Consider the following 7,500-nt stretch of genomic DNA (forward strand, 5'->3'; position numbering starts at 1 on the left):
ATGTACGTTGTGTACGTATGTATTGACTGTGTATGTTATATACGTATGCAGTAAGCGTGTGTGATTTGTATGTAAGATCTGAATATGTACGTTGTGTATGTATTGAGCGTAAACGTTGTGTAGTTATGTATTGTATATGCACATTGTGTATGCATTGGGTGTGTATTTTTTGTGTATACATTGAGTATGTACATTGTGTACATATGTATTGAGTGTGGACGTTGTGTACGTATATATTGTGTACGTTGTGTGCGTATGTACTGAGCGTGTACGTTGTGTACGTATATATTGAGAGTAATTTGTGCCCGTATATATTGTGTACCTTGTGTACGTATGTACTGAGCGTGTACACTATATACGTATATATTGAATGTGTACGTTGTGTAAGTATATATTGAGCGTATACGGTTTGCACACATATATTGAGCATGTACGTTGTGTAAGTATATGTAGAGTGTACATTGTGTACGCATACTGAGCATGTAAGTTTTGTATGTACGTACTGAGCGTGTGCGTTTTGTGTGTACGTATTGAGCGTTCCCCTGCTCCAGTGTGTCGCCTACGTTTTAGCACAGACGCAATTACTGTCTGGACTTAGTTCGCTTTCATCTCGTCTGTTTTCCAGCTCAGGTCGAGCAGAAGGTTTTGTGCTGAAAGGAAAGGGGCTGAGAGGGGAAAAACAAAAATGTTATTTGTTACTTGAGGGAAATACATCAAATTCAAAAAGGCTGTCTTGAAAATAGTACAACAAGCTCCAGAAGCTGAAGTAGTGATATTGTGTCACTCAACCCCATCTGTCTCAAAGGAAATATAGTGAGAGTATGCTATGTGAAAAACATATATATAGTGATAAATTGAAAAAGAAAAAAATGAAAGATCGATTTGAAAGTAATGCCACATTCACAAGCGTAGTGTATAAGTCTGATCTAACCTCTAACCTCTCTCTCTCTCTCTCTTAAAAAAAAAAATCTATACCTACCCTCATTTGTAGATTGACCAATCTTCTCTGTGGCTCTGGTAAACGCCTCCTTCTCATCACCCCAAAAACAACTCCTTTTATCTGTCTATCCCTTTATCCCCTCTGTCTGTCTGTCTGTCACCTTAAGGTGAGGAGCCTAAGCCAAGAGGCGCGTAGCAGCGGCCGAGGCCGTCACCTTTGCCCAATGTACTATATGCGCTTTGAGGACTGTTGGGTCAGGTAGCAATCATTGCTGGGAATCGGAGAGATGTCACCTTAAGACGGACATCAAATGTGATTATAGATTACATTCAAACTGCTTGAATAATGTTTGTGACATCAGAATTCTGTATGACCTCATTAGGTGTTGGTTATTAGATCGTTGTCAATCCTCTCATAAATAATAGATACACAGACATAAAAAAGTATGCACATAAAACATATGTATGTATCTACATATATAGATATACAGGCATATAAGGCAAAGGAAACTTTGTCTTTAAGATGGAAATATTTTTTAACTTTTCTGTTGTCGAGGGTAATCTTTCTCAGTTGAATAAAACCACTTGACGGCAGCAGTTAAAAAACGACTTGTTTTGTAAAACGTAGAAAAAAGTCACGATTGTATGTCTATTAAACATCCAAAATTAAATAAAATCGCTTGACGACAGTCACGATACACAACAAGAAATGGCAGCAAATATGTTAAAAACCGAAACAAATAAACTCGAAAACATTGAATGAATTTATTGAGCAAAATTTTCGCGATTCAGTGAATAATATACAGGCAATTATTTTCGCGATTGCAATCGTTAACGCTAAATTCATTCCCCGGAAATCGAGAGAACGACTATAGATATAATGATGTACAAATCTTCAATGATCCCAATTCCAGTTTGATAGGCAGATTCTTTATTTGATCAAATCGCTGAGACAATCACTTAAACCCATTCATACCGGGTGGATGTCGCCAGCCTATTCCATTCATTTCCGTAGTTACCCCCTCACCCCTCACCCCAACCCGGTATCAGTGAGATAGTTAACATGTATATTTAACCAACCGGGTCGACTTATACACGAATACACGGAACACAAGCAAATGCACGGAATACCAGCAAGCCGAAAGGAAATTCGCCTTATACACGAACACAAGAGGCACAAACCAACCCCAGGAAAATATGAAAACAATGTAAATCATTTTACGAAAAAAAAAAAAAAAAATTCTCTTTCCTGATGACTTTGCTGACAGAGGTCTGTGACGGCGATGGCGGGGCGGGGGGCTAGGGGAGAGGAGCACCGCACCGCACCGCACTGTTTGGCTAACCTAACGAGGACTCCCCCTGTTTCTTTGTCTTGTCCGCCTCGCTCATCCTCCAGCGACTTGTCTCGATCCAAGTCGATGTTCTTCTGATGTTCGTGTGGGCGTTCATGAAGCTGTTGGCGGTGATGCTGGTGAGGATGGTGCTGGTAATCGTGGTGATGGTGATGATGGTGGTGACGGTAGTGGTTACGGTGGGGATGGTAGTAATGATGGTAGTGATGGTGGTTTGATGACAGTGGTGATGGTGATTGCAGGGATACTGAAGGTGATGATGGTGATGATACTGGTGATGATAGTGGTGATTGTGGTGGTGATGGTGGTGGTGATGGTGGTGGTGATGACAGTGGTGGAAATGGTGGGGATAGAGATGACGGTGGTGGTGGTAATGATGGTAGTGGTAGTGATGGTGATGGTGGTAAAGGTGGAGAAGATGGTGATGATGGTGTAAATGAGAAATAAATGGTACATTATCATCAGTGGTAGTTGTGGACGGGTGTGTTGACTGTGATTGTACTATTGGTAGTAGGAGGCTGGTTGTAGGTGTGGTACAAAGGTAATTTCTTGTAGCCATCTCGTGTGGCCATTAGAAATCGTTTGAACAAGGACTAACTAGCAAAAAAATAAACAAACAAATTGTCTAAACAAGTTCTAGAAATTGCAGAACAACGTAATCCAATCTTAGAACTTCAAACTGTGCTTCTTTGTGAGAAGTTCTTTCCAGTTGTTGTGAGTAAAGTTGCTTCTATCTACTTCTAGGTTAAACCTATGTTCTGGAATTTTTCTATTTCTATTTTTAATTTTGTTATTTTTACCAAAATATTGTACTAACCCTGTCTGAAGATTTTTTTTCTGTCTTTAATATGCATTTTATACGCACAGAGTAGATGTACTGTAGTCTGTATTCTATCTTATTGCATTTTTCAAGTAATGAACCAAATGTACTTAAATTTTACAATAAGGCTTCGATTGCTTTTCTAAATATGAATAGATAAATGAATGAATAAATGAACGAATAAATAGGCAAATAAGTAAATGAATAAGAAAATAAATTAATAGATGAATAGAAATGTAGGTAAATACAAACAAACCCATCAGACAAATAGATAAATAAATGTTTAAATAAAAGGTAAATAAAATTAAAATTCTAGGTTTTCAGCTTGCTTTCAATTATCTAGTTTTCACCAGGCTATGTTTGTAGTCTAGCCTAGTCCTCTGGTGCACAAACGTGAATAATTTTTAGGAGTTGCATTTTCAGCATCTTTCCTGAAAGGTGTATAACTGCTTGAATAATTCTGGGGAGGTGAATATACAGTGGGATTCTTTTTATAAGACTTTACGTACATTGGCGTGATTAGAAACCTTAGAGGGTCCTACTAGAATTTTATTCATTTATTCATTTATTTATATATCTATTTATCTATCTACTTCTTTGTCATTTATCTATTTATTGTTTTTATTACTTAGTTACCTATTTATGTGATTATTTATTGATTTGTTTCTTTACTAATCAATTAGTTTATTTATCCACTTACTAATTCATTTATTAAATGAATCATTTATATATTCAACTGTTTTCCTATTCATTTGCTTATTTGGTTTTATTTAATTTTCATCTATTTATTTGTTTATTTATACATTCATTTATGTATCCATTTATTCATTTGTTTATTTATTTATCTATTTGTTTATCATTTATTTATTAATCTATTCGTTTATCTCTCTTTTTGATTACTAATCTATTTATCTATTCATCTATCTTCTCATCTCTCTTTTTGTTTCCAGTAAATGAAAATCATTTCATAGTCGTGGAAAGGTCTTGTTTGTTCTTCATTCTTCAAAAACTCAAAACAACTCTAAATGCGTTCATAGCACTTACGTGCGAATTAAAGTGTATACAAAATGAGCCCTAAACACACTGCTCCTCTGTCAGGAAGGCCTCAACACAGATGCTCGCATTTATATTCAAAACTGAAATCAAGGAAAACAATCATAAAAAAGAATAACATTGAAGGCGGGGGGAAGGTGGACGAGAAGGAGGAGGAGGAGGAGTAGGAGGAGGAGGAGCAAGAAGAACAGGAAAAGGAGGAGCAGGAGGACGGGGAGGAGGAGGAGGAGGAGGAGGAGGAGGAGCAGGGGGAGGAGGAAGAGCAGGAGAAGGGGGAAGGGGTCTTCAAGACTGGCTGGAGTCTTTGAAAATTAAATAAACTTCGAGGAAGACCTCAGTTCACGAGGTGTTGGCAGAGGTCTGGTCTCCAAGAAAGAGAACCTACTATATTCTCAAGTTTCTTAAAGACTGAGTCTTTAAGAACCGAAGAGAAAGAGGTGGACAAAAGACCCAAATTTGAGATCAGAGTTAGATTCTCCAAGGTGGAAACACTAAAAGGCTTGCGAGAAGAAAACATCAATTGACTCTGAGAATGAGAACAAAATTGAGTAAAAAATTAGGGAAAAAATAAAGATATATGAAGAGTACCAGGTCTGAGGAAATGGTGAGTGTAAGGACCAAACATCTAATTTGACTTGAAAAAAATATATATATACAAAAGGGAAGACTTACTCAAGATTCTGACAAACAGAAAATATATCAACGAGTTAGTAAATAAATAAATAAGTAAATTAAGTGATTAAATTAATAGATAAATAAATAATAATCAATAGTAATAATAATAACTGTAACATATATAAAAACTAATAATAAATAAAGAAATAATCAAATATAAATAGATAGAAAATTATATATAACATCAATAAATACAGTTATCTAAAGGATAATTACAGAGGATGCGGAGGTCACGGAAACTCTAGGACGACACAAGACGCAGTTTCGCTAAGATGAAAAGAGAGAGAGAGAGAGAGAGAGAGAGAGAGAGAGAGAGAGAGAGAGAGAGAGAGAGAGAGAGAGAGAGAGAGAGAGAGAGAGAGAGAGAGAGAGAGAGAGAGAGAGAGAGAGAGAGAGAGAGAGAGAGAGAGAGAGAGAGAGAGAGAGAGAGAGAGAGAGAGAGAGAGAAAATAGAGATGGAGAGAGAGAGAGAGAGAGAGAGAGAGAGAGAGAAGAGAGAGAGAGAGAGAGAGAGAGAGAGAGAGAGAGAGAGAGAGAGAGAGAGAGAGAGAGAGAGAGAGAGAGAGAGAGAGAGAGAGAGAGAGAGAGAGAAAGACACAGAGAGAAAGAGAGAGAGAGAGACAGAGAGACACAGAGACAGGGAGAGAGAGAGAGAGACAGGGAGAAAGAGAGAGAGAGAGAGAGAGAGAGAGAGAGAGAGAGAGAGAGAGAGAGAGAGAAGAGAGAGAGAGAGAAACAGAGAGAGAGAGAGAGAGAGAGAGAGAGAGAGAGAGAGAGAGAGAGAGAGATAGAGAGAGAGAGAGAGAGAGAGAGAGAGAGAGAGAGAGAGAGAGAGAGAGAGAGAGAGAGAGAGAGAGAGAGAGAGAGAGAGAGAGAGAGAGAGAGAGAGAGAGAGAGAGAGAGAGAGAGAGAGAGAGAGAGAGAGAGAGAGAGAGAGAGAGAGAGAGAGCCGCAAGGACGAAACAGTTAATTGTGCTTATTCCAATTTGCACTTGATCGATTTTCCGAATCTATCTCCCGGCGGGGCGCCTGTCGACGCCTCGACTCGCCTCCTCGCCCGCCCCGAGGGTTGTCGCCCCCTCTTAATCGACGCCTTGGCCCGCTGCTCACTGCCTCCTTCTCCCCCTCCTGCTCCTTCTCCTCCTCCTTATCATCATTATCGTCATCCTTCTCCTTTTCCTCTTCCTCCTCATTTTCCTCAGCTTCCTCCTCTTTCTCCTCCTCCTTAACATCCTTCTCTTCCTCCGATACCTTCTCTTTATCTTTATCCTTCTTCTTATCTTCCTCCTCCTTCACCACATCCTTATTCAATTCTTCTTTCTTTTCCTCCTCCTTCTATTCCTCCTCCTCCTACTCCTCTTTCTCTTAACTATAAAATATAAGATAACGCAAGACAGCTGTGTGAGATTGTCTACAAGTATAGAGGCGCTGGTGAACTACACTCCATAACAATAATCTTCCTCCTCTTCTTATCAACCCTTTTCTTCCTCCTCCTCTTTGGAGAAGGATGAGTAAGGTCAAAGAGCTATGTAAACGGTTCTCAAAATTTCAAGACACAGGAAGAGGAAATAACTGATTTGTTATGTCTTCCATCTGGCTACGATTTCATTCACCTGATGAAAAAACCCTGGGCCGCTGCTATCCATTGTCCGTTTCAGTCTTGAGTCTCACTTTTTATTGAATAACACCGTCTAACATTAGCCAGAACAAACTTTTTAAAGAGACACATCGTATTCAAAAACTCTTAAATCCTACGTCATGAGGATTGAGCCATGACAAGAATAAAATCCCCTGGCGAAAGGCAAGAAATATATATATTGTTTACAGTGGGATTACAGATCACTGTCAAGCAACGGACACATTTTTATTTATTTGTTTTTGTTTAGTTATTTATCCATATGTTTATTTATTCATGTATTCATTTATTTATTATTTTCTCTATTTATTTATTTTTTCATTTTTCTATCTATTTTTTATTTACCTATTGATTGACTGATTGATTGATTTGCTGATTGACTATTTAATTTATTTATCTATCTATTTATATGTTCACTTATTTATCTATTTATTTGTTTATTTATGTATTCATTTGCTCCAGTTTATTTTACTTAGTTCAGACGGATGTGTCGCCCTGCAACCTCCAAGATTTATTTCGATCAAGCTGCTCTCTCGATCAAAAGAAGGACATTTGGTTCCGTAGTTAATCATATACTTACTCTTCCCATCTCCCAAATGATAGTAATAATAGTAATGGTAATAATAAGTAAATAGAAATAACAATAATAGTAACTAGAAAAGAAGCAAATAAATAGGTAAATAAATTGGTTAATATAGATAAATGAATAAACGAATGAATAGATAGATGAATAGATAGGTAGATACATAAAACAAACGAGTGTAGGGGTTTTCTGAATCCGAATGAAATTATCTATCTGGCTGCAGAGGAAAGACCACGAAAAAGGAAACGGAAAAGGAAGGAGGGAAAAGGAGAGAAGAGGAAGAGAAGGGAAAGAAATAGATGGAATAGAAGTTGAAATAGAGGGAACAGAGTTGAAGCATCGAGTAACAATAGAGAGGGAAGGATTGAACCTAAATAGATGAATTTCTAACTGAACTGTAAATAGAACGAAATGCGTTGAAGAAATTGTTCATTTGAAATAG

The 7,500-nt window shown here is 37.7% G+C and overlaps 1 long non-coding RNA gene across 3 annotated transcripts in view; it reads right to left on the minus strand.

Annotated features, from left to right (window-relative positions):
* Positions 1-5,793: 5,793 nt before the first annotated feature.
* LOC143040764 (uncharacterized) overlaps positions 5,794-7,500 on the minus strand; it is a 96,638-nt gene continuing 94,931 nt past the window's right edge. For all 3 annotated transcript variants that reach the window (XR_012967750.1, XR_012967749.1, XR_012967751.1), the window contains exon 3: positions 5,794-7,500. This exon is cut by the window's right edge and continues 1,051 nt beyond it. This is a non-coding gene — a long non-coding RNA (uncharacterized LOC143040764).

This window comes from Oratosquilla oratoria, chromosome 29 (genome assembly GCF_046742065.1).
Source record: "Oratosquilla oratoria isolate Oo_2021 chromosome 29, ASM4674206v1, whole genome shotgun sequence".
Taxonomy (NCBI): domain Eukaryota; kingdom Metazoa; phylum Arthropoda; class Malacostraca; order Stomatopoda; family Squillidae; genus Oratosquilla; species Oratosquilla oratoria.